Genomic DNA, 14,486 nt, shown 5'->3' with positions numbered 1-14,486 from the left:
TGATTGATGAGTAGGTGACAGGATGGATCTGGCAGGACTGGATTTATCTTCTCTGACAAAATTTACATTGATAAATGTGTTTATGTATCTAAAACTATATCACCTCTGTCATCTTGCTTTTGCTTTTTTTTTTTTTAAGTAACTGGCAATTGTTTTTTACTGTGGTACTCTCTATCTGAAGTATGAAAAGAAACAAAATGGTGGGAATTTAAGTATGAAAGATTGAATGGGTGGAGGAAGAGATAGAGGCTCCAAATAGCACTTTGTCATTTCTGGCAACCATGTCACCCATTCTGTTCTGGACTTTCTGCCTCCCAAAGACCAGCTCAAGAAGCTCCAGTTCTTCCTAATGTTGCTTCCTGACCCCACCCCTGCCCTTCCACAGGATGTTATTCCGTAATTCCAAAAGACTTGAGAGTCTCTGAGGTTTACAAGCATTTCCTAGGTCTTCTTTATGAAATCACTTTCTCTCTTATCCAAGGATGACAGAACACTATCTGTGGCTTCAGAATTTTGTTACAAGCTTTACAAAGGTTTTGCAAAGGTCATGTATGCTGGTAGCACAGCATGGGAGGAGCACTGACCAGAAATCTTCCAGTAATCTTCAGTCTGGTGCTACTGTTGCTGCTAGACTTGGAGTCTGTCAATGACTTTTATATTTAGAGTGATTAGGTATTTATAGATTACAATTTGTAGTCTCAATCCTTTTCAGAGTGTGAATTTGTTGGGGTGTGGTGTTTTTGGGTTTGTATCTTTGTCCCATCTTGAAATCTTCCACTCTTTACCTTTATTTCTTTTGTCCTTCCTATATATTGCAGCTCATTTTGTACCATATACCAAGCAGGTCCTTTATCTCCTTAACTTTTAACTTTGTGTGGACCTGTCTACACTTTGAGTGTGTGTATGTTTTCTTGCCATCGAAGTTGTGCCAGGAATTAATTTTATTTGCAATTTCGTTACTACCACATTCTACTTGAATGAAACCTCCAAGTGCAGCTAAGAGCTTTTCCTATATTTACCTAATGCCCAAAGTGTCATGGCCTTTATTAACCCTAATGAAATGATATCTGATTTTCTGTTTGCTCTGTATTGCATGTCTCCTACTGTCATTTATACATGCTTATCCTTTATTTATTTGCTGGTGCAGATTGTTGTACTGTGTTCCAGTACCATGTATCTGTAACTCTGGCCAAGCCATAATCAATGCCCTATCTCATAGGGTGTGTTGTGATACCTTCAGTACTTGTATAGGTCTGGGAACAAGTCAGACTCATGAGTGCGATGCTGGCTGCAACCTACCATTGTCAAAATCTCTGGAAATTTTGATGGTGTCTGTCCTACTCTACCACTTCTGAAGTCCAGTGAGGAGGAGCTCGTTCAAGGATAAATATACAAAGAGCCCTAGAGTATTGGAAAGAATTCGACTTGTCTCTCTCTTTTTTTTTAATGTGTATCACTTACTACTTTTCAACTTGTTACACTTGTTAGGACAGGCTCCTTACATCTTAGAGTACTTGCATTTGATACTGAGGATTTCAGTGGGTAGCCAGTGTTTTGCTCACAACTCCGTTGTTTTTAAATCCATTTTATTCAGTTTCATATCTGGAGCCTCACTATTAGAGTTACAGGTTTCACAAAATAGGGCTTACTGGGGTACTGCAGAAATCTGGAGGAAGAGGTAGAAAATATATCTGTCTTTGAGTCTTGTTGTGCTACTGGGCATTATGTCTTTTGACTGAATATTTGGAGTTAGTCTAATATCAAGCCTATAAGAGCACTAGTTGTTTAAGTATCATTCAGATAGACATTACCATTATTTGATTTGAATTTCCTTTGTGGGAATATGTTGTGCTTTTTGGGGTGCCTAGGGATGCTGCTAGATTTAGGCATGTTCTGGAGCTCCCCTTTGAGCTCTCTGCCTCTGCATTTCAGTGGTTGAAAGTTTATACTGCCAGGTCTCTGCCAAAATCCTGTTGTTACTTTCCCCTCTCCCTTACATCATAAACTTATGTCTCCTGATTCTTAAGATCTTTTCAACATTTTCTGTAATAGTTCTTCTAAAACTTTAAAAATGCATCTTTCAAAACCTGACAGGCTTTTAAATAGATTTTGGTGAAATCATCTTAGTGCTTCCTTACAGTGTGTGTCTCTTGTGAGGAAAATTAAATAAAATAGTCTGACTTTCTCATGACTTTAAAAGAGTCAGTCCGTAAGAATGCCTTGTAAAATAAGGAAGTAATCTTGTATATTCTCTAAAAAGAGATCCTGAATCTTTTTTTTTTTTTAATTTCACTTCTAAGATGCAGTTGTCCGGGTTGCCTTTTCCCCCCTTTCCCCTCATTTCTCTCCTTTTCATTAACCAATTCGTGTGCTGCATGATCTGAATAATAACTTACATCCTAACTTCAATGCAATTCTCAACAGGAATTGTACATCTACTTTTTTTCTTTGGGGTGGAGGGTAGGGGAGACTTGTATGATTAGAGTCTTAAAGCATAACTAAATCGTTTAATTTCAATGAATTGAAAGAGGTACGTGGAGGTGCCCATAGGTGGAGCTAAATATCAAGCAATGTCATTGCATGCCACTGAATAAAACTAAACCTCAAAACTCAACCTCCAGCTAAGGCTCCCGTTGCAACAGCAGATGTGGAAAAGAAATAATTTCACTATTAGATTATGAAAATACAGTATTCCTTGTCTTTGATCCCTTTGAATATAGTTGATTTGAAACATATTTGTGGTGTATAGGAAATTTTGTAGCGAAATACTTCTTAAAGGTAATTGTAAGCCATTTTTGCAGTAAGTTGCAATGTGGCACGCTGTGCTCTACTTAATTTCATTGATATCACTCATGAGAAAATGTTCACATGTGCAAAGTGTTTGCATCTGCCTGCTAAGAAATCTTCATTTTCAGAGCAGGTTAACTACTGAAAGATAGCTGGCAGTTAGTTTCACATCTCCACTTGTTAGGAGGCCACAAGGATGCAGTACAGGTTTTGAATAATTTTGTTTCTGTTTGTGCAGTTTGTGTTTTATAACCTCTAAAAAGCACATCAAATGTGTATCCAGTATTTCACAGCAAGGTTGCTTCTAATAACTTCAGTAACTTTGTGCATCTCTGGGTATCCCTGCATGCAAGTAAGTGTGCATACTGTAACATGGGGTTAATCCAAATGATGAAGCATTTTGTGTGTGGGCTGTTTGTGCTGGGGTGTAGCAGTTCAGTGGAGAGAAGTTTTTCGTCGCTGAAAAGAAGTCATCACTGCAGTGCTCACGTAACAGGAAAAGCAAGTTACAGAAGGCTGGCATGCATTGCAGGCTTGCAGTGGTTAATGCTTGCACATGTCTTCATGTCATACCTTTTCAAACTAGCGTTAATCTAACTTATATATTTAAGTGTGCCAGCTCAAAGGAATTGTAACCAGCAGTGAAGCTACCTGTTAAAAGTGGGGTATGATTTTATGCCAGAGGATAGAAACTCTCTGGAATGTAGTTCTGTTTGTATCACACTATCATTTGCTCTACCAGCTCCCCTGGCCTAGCTTTGTGCCACATAAATGAGAGTAAAAATTGCTAGTAGCCATTAGACATGTTTAAAGTAGTATGAGAAAAAATTCAAACTATTTTTTTCAACTTTTCTTCTTAAAACAGTTTGCTTTAAAAGGGGCACATAGCACAGAGAATGAAAACTGGCTGGTTACATATGTGAAAGGTGAAGTTCAGATGCCCAGCTCTTTGTGGCCACTATATAAAGTAATGCTAATTCACAGGGTGTATTTAACTTCCACAAGTGAGTTCATCCAAAAGCATTTCTCAATATGAGTTACTGTCAGGCAAATACAAAGAGGAACAGGTATGTAAAGTGCCTTTAACAGCAGCAGGGATTTTTTTTTTTTTTGACCTTTTCCAGGACTGGAGCTGAGCTGTGTTGGATTGAGCCTTTGTTATGATAAGTAATGACGAGTGGATTGAGAGCAGCCCTGCTGGAGAAGGACTTGGGGGTATTAGTGGATGGAAAACTATGACACAGCAATGTGCACTCACAGCCCAGAAAGCCAACCGTATCCTGGGCTGCATCAAGAGAAGTGTGGCCAGCAGGTCGAGGGAGGGGATTCTCTCCCTCTACTCCGCTCTGGTGAGACCCTACCTGCAGTGCTGTGTCCAGCTCTGGGGCCCCCAACATAAGAAGGACATGGACCTGCTGGAACAGGTCCAGAGGAGGCCACGAAGATGATCAGGGGGCTGGAGCACCTCCCTTATGAGGACAGGCTGAGAGAGTTGGGGTTTTTCAGCCTGGAGAAGAGAAGGATCTGGGGAGACCTTATAGCACCTTCCAGTACTTAAAGGGGGCTACAGGAAGGATGGGGAGGGACACGTTATCAGGGAGTGTAGGGATAGGACGAGGGGTAACAGTTTTAAACTGACAGAGGGTAGATTTAGATTAGATATAAGGAAGAAATTCTTCACTCTGCTGGTGGAACTGGTTGCCCAGAGAAGCTGTGGCTGCCCCCTCCCTGGCAGTGTTCAAGGCCAGGTTGGACGGGGCTTTGAGCAACCTGGTCTAGTGGAAGGTGTCCCTGCCCATGGCAGGGGGGTTGGAACTAGATGACCTTTCCCTTCCAACCCAACCCATTCTATGATTTTATGATCAATTTATTGATGTTATTTGAGCTGGGGAAATACATGACTTAGCATAAAAAGTAGTTGTACAGCCCTTTGTACCTCTTGTTTTCCACTCTTAAGATTTTGCCTGTTCTGTGAAATGGAGTTTAATCCCACTGTCCTGGTATGACTTGAAGCAGCAAGGTGCTGAGGTGCTTGTTGTACTCAGCGGTGACTGAAATGGTTCAGGTGTTGAAGCACTTATGTGTAGTAGGCCAGGGGGACTCACCCCTTTTTTGGTTGATCCCCTGCTCAGTGATGACAAAGAAATCAGCAGTCAGCTGGCACTTTACCAGAGCAAATGTGTGGAGATTTTGTGTGCATTTACTTCTCTAGAAAATGACAGATTTTTTCAGTGTTTCTCAGCATCTTCTCAGTGTCCCTCTCGTATTTTATGTCCTGTTCAAATGTTTGTAAAAATGCTGTTTCTGGTCTCCTGAGAATTGCAGAAGCAGACAGCCAGTGAACGTTAAAGGCTGCAAGGAAATTTTTTTTCAGCCAAATTCTTTCTCAGATGTATCTCTTAGATGCTTTGTGTGTATTCCATACCTCATTCAAAGCAGGGAGAGTATGCAAAGAGAAAATACATGCTAATATAGATCTTGTGAGGGGGAATTACACTATATTCCTTGTTCTGATACTGAAGGTCAAAACTATTGCATGTCATAGCATGCAGTATTCTGGCTGAAGGGAAATGAGCTTGTCTGTGATGAAGAACACCTGGAAGGAATTGTACTTCTTGGAAGGAAAAAAAATTTAAAAAATGCTGCAGGGTAGTCTTGCTTGTAATTGCTTTTCCAGTCTGTGTAGGGTGGCTCTGTCTGAAACAAGGTATCTGCCCAAACTGCCTTAAGATCCGCTTCTCAGACGTACTGGCGTTATTCTAAAGACCAAAAGGATTGGTCTTGTATTTCTTCAGCCATGCACAGGATTTCATTCAAAGAGATGGAAAAGGCTTTCAAAGAGAGTTTTTGCATGCCGAAGTCCATTGCTCCAGATGTTTTGGGGTTTTTTAATTAAATCTTCTATGTTGGGCTTTTAAGGAAGACCAAGTGGCAGTCAGACTGAGACACAGGGAAGAGAGGGAGCGTACTGTGATGGAAAAGGGGGTAAGAGGCAGAGGCAGGACAGAAGGAAGTCCTAGGAGCAGGTGAACTGATTTGGAATTAAGAAACTGGAAGGAAGTATGAACACAGAGCAGCTGTCACTAGTGTCTTTTGCTGGTTTCCTGCTGTAGTTGACGTGGTTGTATCATCTGTGACCTGATCCATGACTAGATACGAGCCACTTGAAGAACTGCAAGGCAGGTGTATGGGGACAGGAGCGAGCAGAGCTGGTGCACTGTCCCTTTGTCTAGTCTGTCATTCCTGGATGAGAAGATGGCCTCACCAGACCACACCTGTGACTCTGTCACCATCATTTGCCCCTGTCTGGGCTAGTCAGCAGGGTGGCTGAGAGTCAAGCATCTCAGGTCACGCGCTGGCATCTGTCACGCTTACGCTTCTGCCTGTGTCCTAACTGGGATGGCCAGCAACAACTGCAGTTGTTGTTCTCGGTCATGAGAGAGTCACCTTGCTGCTTGGAGTGCGAGGCAGCTGGACGCCTGCCCTGGCTCCTTGGTTTATGCCAGGCCTGCATGAATTCATTAGGAAAAGGAGAGGCAAAAGAGATTCCTGAGGCAGAGATGAGGAGTCTGCATATAGCTTGCTCAGATTTCGTCTCTCACCACCCCTCAGTGCCTTCATGTATGGCTCCTCATGGTGGGCACAGCAGTCCTCCAGGTTCTTCATACCCACTGGCAATACTACTGCTGTAGGGACTGTCACACTGATCCTCTTTGTAACTTTGCTCCTTTTTCACCTTCCTCTCCCAAAACACGTTCCACATCACCAGGTGCTTATGCAGCACCAGGTACATCTCAACCCCCTACCCTTCTCCTAATTTTTGAGGTTCACAGAGAGAAATCCTCTACTTTCTTATGTTCCAGTTGCACATCTGTGTCTCACTGCCCTTCCTTCACCACCTGAACTTGAACTAGTCATGGTGCTGCTGATCAGGATCTCTGTGTTTCAAGATTCAGCCAAGCACAACTATGGGATTGTTTTCAAAAGTACAACCAAATATAGTTTCTTTATTTTCAAAGAAAATTATTTTATTTTCAGAGCTAAGGACTTAAGCATTTTCTGGGAGCTTTTTTTTTGTGCTTTAAGGAGAATACACAGTTCAGTCTGATAGCAGGTACACGTACACACATGTTCTGTACTATATAGCTGAGCTCATAACTGGTGTTGCTGTACCACTAGAAAGTCCACTTAGATGCAGTGTGCTCACAATAAGCTGGGAAAAGGTAACCTAATTATGCTGGAGAACTAGTAGTGTGAGTGAAGACTTCTACTGCCTTAGATCTCTTGAGGAAAGGTGAGATGGAAACTTCAGACTCATGAAAATAATGCAGTTTATGCTGTGGCAAATCTTCAAGAAGGGACATGGAGCTGTTGTACGTACCGGTAAGGTCTTGAATTCATTTGGGTGAGTCACAGCTAGGTATTCAGTTTGAAGTCTCAGACGTACTAAACAATTTGTATTATTTTTAAAAAATATTTTTAAATAATATTAAACAAAAGCCCCAAGCAATTTGATGAGTAACCATGAGTTTTCTAGGTACCTTCAACTCTGGATACTCTCTCCTGTCAAGGCAGCATTATAGAATTGAAACTTTGACACAACCTTAATTACAGGGTAGTGCTGCTGTAATATAGCTCCTGTAGGTAGGTAGGTCAAAAAGCTTCCTCAGCACATTACTGTGTTCCAGTACATATCTTGCTGAGGAGCGGTTCTAATGGCTTGCTGCTGGTTTAAGGAGAGTGGTTTAACTGTCAAAATTTTTACATGAGGTTAGAAAGAAGGTGCAGTACATCATGCTGTTAATTTCTCTGAGAAATTGTGTTGTGTGGGAGAGACATTTAGCAAGACCTTTCCATGCTTTGTCAGCCTGTGGAACCATCCAGGGAAGGAACTAGCACTGTTTTGGGGGAGTGTTGTGCTGGTTAGTAGTAAATACCCAATCTTTCTTCTCCATAGAGCATGGCAATGAATTAACTTGTCCACATGTCCTGTAACTTCCTTCTATTCCCAAAGGTTTCCAAAATGCATTTGGGTAATAGTACTGCTCAGTACTTGATCTCTCTGCCCTTGCCTCCCTTATACATCCGAAGCGTTGCCAGAGCCATTTTGGGACTCATCTTATGCATGGCCCAGTTTCCATGTCAGAGAACATCAATACAGAAGTAAGGTGTTGCTGTGTTGGTTCAGGGGTACCTTGCTCATCAGATATCAGGGTTGCTGAAGGCTGTGGCAGATGTGTGGGCTGTGAGGAGGAGGGAAGAACTGCACAGGTTAAAATGTATGATTAGTTGTTGTTCACCAAAGTTCACGATGATGTGTGTACTTTGCAAACGCCAGGCTCCAGAAGGTCTCTGTCTTAAGCAACTTTGAACTACAGTGTAAGCAGAGGACGAGACACCCAGGCATGTGAGAGAAGACACTGAGGAGGCCAGAAAGAATAAGTCACTGAGCACAAGTGAGGCACTGATAGAAACAGCCCCAGTCTATGGCTCTGAGCTCATGAGCATGGAGGAAGCTCTCAGCTGTTTAAGAGAACACTTTAAAAATGGAGTCCTACTGGAAATAAATTTCTTGTACCCTGGGGCAGATGAGAGTTGTTCTAAAGTCTCAGAAGTCGTGTCACTTCTGCAGGCTGGACTGTGTGAGGCAGTGGTGAGCGGTAAGAGGGATGATGTAGGCAGCGGGTGCCAGCGCTCTTCATTTCCTCTGCAGTAGATGCTTTCATTTGGACAGCTGAGTCATGCAGAATTGCTTATGCATCTAAATAGATGCTGGCTGCTGGCAGAAAAAGAAATGCACTGAAGAGACACGTTTAGTCTGTTACCCACAGGGTAACTCATTAGAGCCCGAGGACATGCTAGCAGAGCTGTCACCTATTGCCTAGGGTGAGTGGGAAGTGAGAAGGTTGCCATTTTGCTACCATTAGTCAACCTGAACAGCAGCATGGTCCCCAGTCGTCCTAAAAACAAGTGCTTCCTCAGCTGACATTGCAAAATCACTGAGCCTGGATCTGGAAATGGCAGACTTTTGCCGATGACACCACAGCTTGGCTGGCTATGAGGCTGCTTGCTATATGCAGATGCTAGCTATTTTGCTTCCAAATGTCTCAATTTCCCTGTGCTCCACTTGATTACACACTGCCAGATGGTGCAGCAAATTCTGCTCCAACTCCACAAACAAACTCCACAAAGAGTGCTTCAGACAGAAGCCACGTGGAGAGCTTATGTGGCAGGTAATCTTGCTGTCTGGCCAGGTGCATGGGACTTCCATGAGAAGATGATAAATAGCCGGATGCAGGAGAGACACCTGCTAGTGCTTCTAATGAGGGCAAAGGAATAAAGAGACCAGAAATTTGACATGGAGCCAGCAAGCAAAATGAAGGAAGGAAATGCACACAAGTGTGTCTTGCCTTGCTGGAACACTTCTACCATTTTCTGGGGGTCTTTTTGAGCACAAGAAAAATCCAACTGTAAAGTGGGTAATCCATAGGAAAGCAAGTTTCCTTCATCCTGCTACTTGTGGAACAATTGATTTAAAAATATCTGTTACAGATAAAAATATGTTACAGGTAAAAATAGTGTTTTGCAGAGATGAAGCTTTTAAAGTGTTTTTAAAGCATTTGGTAAAAATGTAGGATGACTTTTTGATGCATGTACAAGGTCAGTTCACAGAGTTCCAAATTCTTCTCAAGCTCTGTGTCCCAGTCTGTCCAACACAGCAGTAATATTTCCAGGGTATTACCAGAGACCCATAAATACATCAGAAAACTGACTAAGTTAAACACCTGCACTCATCTACTGTTGTATTATGTCCGTACTAGCTGGCTTGGTGACACAACGAGCTGACCCCAGCTTAGGCCAACCTTTTCATTTGGGTGAAGTCCAAACCTGCAAGCATGTGAGCATCCAGCCTCTTGTGATCATTTTCTTTATCAGCAAATCAGACACCCATGTTGTGCATCTTAAAATGGGTGTCAAAGCTCTATGTGGTGCAGCAGATGGATGCTCAAGCACAAACAGCTGCTCTCAAATTTTCTTTTTTCATTATCTCCTAAGCAAGCACATAGCTTTCCCCTTGGGGAGGTGGAAGGGAGAGGCTGTATGTTTTGTCAGGCCCCTGGCATGTTCAGATCCCCCAGCTAGCACTTTTAACCCTGCAGGTATTAAGCTCTTGCAACTAGAGGCCGTGCTGACAAAAGTTTTTCTGGTAGTAGAAGCTGAACTTGACTGCTTGAAAGCCTTTTAATTGTAACTTGCAGATTTGGAGCTGCACAGTGCTATTCCCTGCCCTTCCCACCAGTGCAATCCAATTCTATGACTATTAAAGATGGAATTAAAAAGATATTTGGATAATTTAATCTGAAGACTTTTCCTGCCAGGGAAAATCCATTTCCTTTGTTTCTTAGCACTTCAAAGGAGCAGGGCTAGAGCCCCAGGGCTTAGCCCCTCCTCCTTAACTTCAGCTGTGATGTCCTGACTGCCAGGTAAAAAAGCTTACTGAGAAGATCATAATGGGAATTACCCCATATCTTTGTTTATTTTTTTTCTTCTCTTTATAATTAATTGGAGAGAAAACAGAGGACAAGAGATGTCCCTGTGCATGTGCAACCACAGAAATGGTGATAGACTCATGCTTAGAGTCCTTGTGTTCCAAATCAACATATTTCCATGGTTTTAACCTCAGCTAACAGCATATTATCAAACAAACTGAAATGCCAGGGGATTTTTACTTCAAAGACAGAACAGAAGGCTTTTGTGTTTGGTTTGCTCTGGGTGGAGGTGGTGGGGTGAAGAACTCTTTCCCCTTTTTAGCTGAAAAAACGCAATTATTTGCACTGACCTTGCTCTGAATGCAGCTTGCTTTGTTGGCTGATTGCTGTTTGGGCAGGTCGGTAAATTCTGACCCACCTTGAAAGAAAAAATAGCTTTGGTTTGACACATCTGACCAGCAATAGCTGCTGAAAGGTTGGCCCAACGGACACAGACTTCATGCATGCTCTACAAAGCACAGTGTTGGGGTATCAGCCTGTGAGCTGCCCTGTGCCCAGAGGCTGGCTGGTGGGTTTGTGCCAGGTGCTTGCTGAGGGAGACATGCATTGTAGCAGTTGGCACAAGCACCCAGCTCAGGTTTTTTTTGGGGGGGGGGGGGGGGGGGGGAATCAATTTTTTATATGTTGCAGACTGTTGAATTGATTTGTGCAAGTGTGGTGTCAAGGGCCTTTGCTGTCGTTTGGAGGTACTTAAGTGCTTAGTGTTCTGACTGGGGTTCCTCTTGTACAAAGAGAGCAAAAAGATTGTCTCTGTCCAGAAGGTTTGGTTCATGCCGTGTTCCCTGGCTTGACAGTTGCTTTTGCCTTGTGGTGACTTTTATTTCAGTGGGAGTCATGCCTACTGGCAGCAAGGTAGCTCTCACTGAGCTTGTGCTGAATGCGGCAACTCATAAATGAAATCCACACAAACACATGCTCCGGAAATGTATTTTTTATAAACTGTAACATCTGATGATGGTCATGCAGCAGAAAGGAAACCTTTAAACAGGAGGACTAAGTCATGTGAAAGTGCTCAGGCAGAATTGCAGCAGCTCTTGGGACCGCATTGCCTCAGTGCTGGGACCAACGTACGCTGGCTCGACCCAGCCTGGCGTGGGAGATGTTACAGGATGGGATTCTCACCATCACCAGCCTCCTCAGCTCTGGAGTGCTTATTGCAAAGAGATCATCTGCAGCCTCATCAGTGTGTGTATTTGGTCTTGGCGTTAATATTGTTACCCCAAGCAGATGCCCTAAGACCTATATATTCCTTCCAGATATCCAGTGGTTCAGTTTTAAAAACAAAGCATGCAGAAAAGCAACCTCAGAAGCAGGCTAAAATATGAATTTTATACTAATGCAATGTCTAAGTACTGACTTGTGTTGCTGTCTGACCGGGCACATAGTTTCTTCTGTTTCTTTAGTTGTGAGGGTTTTTTCAACAGGATTTTTGGGTGATGTTTTTTCCTACATGTGTAAATATTTGCAAGGTGATTTGATATTGATCTTTGCTTAAAAAAAGGAAAAACCAAAACCAACAAAAAACAACTTCATGGAAGCAAAGTACAAAAATAACAAAAACTGCCTTTGACCAAATATATGAGAAGTCGTAGTCATCGGTTTTTCCTTCTGAGTATGGATGCTCCTCTCGTTAGCGAGGATGCTACCGGGAGTTACTGCGGTGCTGCCTGGGAGCAGCAATGGCAGAATTGGTAGCACAGGGGTCTCTGGATCTGGCAGAAGTAGGGAGGCACAAGGATCCCCTGAGCACCAGGGACTGAAACACCTGGCAGTCCCTCTCCACCTCTTCCCCCGTGAAGCCCTGCATATGCCAGAGAGGAGGTGGAGGCAGAACAGGTCTCCCAGGCCATGAATCTGCCCTTCAACGACACTCGGGGCACCCTGTGTCACAGAGACAAAAACACCTCTGCTGGGATCTGCCTGTGCTGCTGCTGCTGCAGGAAGGGGGGGGGTCTGGGCGGCCCTAGTTCACCAGGGGATATTTTGTGAAGTGGAGGGACTCATGTGCATGAGCAGATTGTCTCGTGGGGCATCAGGTGATGGGGTGCAAAGGATGGGGAGCATCACTGATTCTGTTGACTGGGTGTTGGGGAAGGAGCTGCATTCGCAGGGCACCCGGCCAAAGGGGACCCCGCTCTCACTTGAGGGTTTGGACGTTGCAGCTTTCAAAAGAAAAGGGTTGATATCTTGGTTATTTTTCCATATGCCAGATAGATACTGGGTCAATTTGAGTTTTGCTTCTTGTTACTTTCAAGCAATTTTGATGTCCTGCTTTATTCACTAGGGTGGTACAGCGGCATTCAGATCACTAACACCTATTGATATAATTGTGGGCATGACTTTTTGGACGACATTCAAAAGAAAACAAACCATGGAAACATTTTTCTCTTCTGTGGAAACATAAGTGGTTAACTTTGAACTTGAGATGTAGTGATGAGATGAAATCAGGTGTGATAGACTAAGCAAAAATACTGTTTTCATGCTACTGCTTTGTCCTAGAAAGCTTTACTTTCAGGTATGCTTTTCTCTTTGACTTTTTTTCAAGAGATTGTCTCATTTCCAGCAATTAAATCGTGGCTGTCAGCGTGTTTGATTAATTTGCCATCAGAAGCATTATTACATTTTGTGAAGGATGAGAAACTCTAAAGACCTTAAAGATCATCTTTGCTAGAGCAGAGCTGAGTGGAGGAGAGTTACAAATAAACAGCAGGAGTTACAAATAAACAGCAGCATCTATGCAAAGGACTCAAGTATTCATACACCTCCCAGCCATTGTCATGGCAAGCCCCACGTTATTCCTGATGCTGCAGCATGGGTACATGGTTAAGGACAGAAAGGTGAGGGGCAATGCACAGCAACTACCTGATTTCTCCTTGGCATCTCTGGGTGAGACCTGCTGCTTCTGGTGCTGGGCCAGGAGGGTCAAGGGCAATCATAGGGCCACCTACCTCTGGTCACATGATGGTGATGACACTAAGCCTTCAAGAGGGATGGTGGTGGCTGAGCTGCCAGAACTGGAAGCAGGGTCACCACAGGCACCCCATGGCGCATGGCATCAGGGGCATCAGGGTGTGGATTGTGCTTGCCAAACACTCACTGGGGGGCATCTCAAATCACTTCGTTTTTTCCCATCAATGTACCATGGAGGAAAACCTCCCAGAGAAATCAAGCTGCTGTTGGGGTGGTGTAGGATGGAGACAGGCATCCGGGGACTCAGCCTACAATGCTCTGCAGTACTTGAACCAAATGTTTTTGGTTCAGATAAAATACCCTAGACTAAGGTGCTAAAACACTTGAGAAGTTTCTAGTGGTCCTTGCTGTCTAGAGCATTCCTGTGGTGCTTGCAGGTAGCAAATTGCTGGCAGTTAAAACTCCTGAACAGACAAGACTCCTACTTATTTTTTTAAAAGCATTTGGGTTAAAAGGTGATGTCAAGTGGAGCTTTTTGACATGAGTGTAGCTGGTCATAACACCAGAAAAAACATCCTCTTGGTGAGATCTACTGGAAACTATTTGAATGGTAGATTTGTTGCATTAATACAGTTTGAGTAATGGATGGTGTTTGGAAATGAAACTTTCCAAACAAAAGAAATAATGTACTATATCTGGCACAAGAGTTGAACAACAGGAATTCACATTTTCCATTTCCTAGTGTGGAACAAACAAAGTAGGCTTAAAATTAGTAAATCTGTTAGTCATTGCATTATGAATGGCATGGTCAAGTAATGCCACTGCTTGGGGAAAATGTTTGTTATAACTATATACAGTTTTCTAAATAAAATAGACCTGCTGCTTGGCACATGATAGCAAGATGGAGCATTTGGTATCTTGCACCTGAGTGTCTTCATTTGTGTGTGACAGAGGATTTGGGCTCGGATGACCCACAGGAGTCGGTAACAAGGAGTCCCTGGACTTCACTGGGTTGGGATGTATCTGCAAAAGGCATTGCGGGCTGAGCCCCAGTGTGCCTGGGATAGCTTGCTGGGAAGCTAACAGAGCTCAAATGTATTGACAGTGCTGGTACTTCTGCCATGACAACTTTTTCAAAACCCATGAGTTTTGTAGCAATTAGGGATTTCAATGAAAGACCTGCTCTCCCATAGTAAGTCTGCGTCTTCCAAAGCATTTTTGCCTGGATCTGAAACTTTA

This window comes from Strix uralensis, chromosome 2 (genome assembly GCF_047716275.1).
Source record: "Strix uralensis isolate ZFMK-TIS-50842 chromosome 2, bStrUra1, whole genome shotgun sequence".
NCBI lineage: Eukaryota > Metazoa > Chordata > Aves > Strigiformes > Strigidae > Strix > Strix uralensis.
This window is presented reverse-complemented; position numbering follows the sequence as displayed.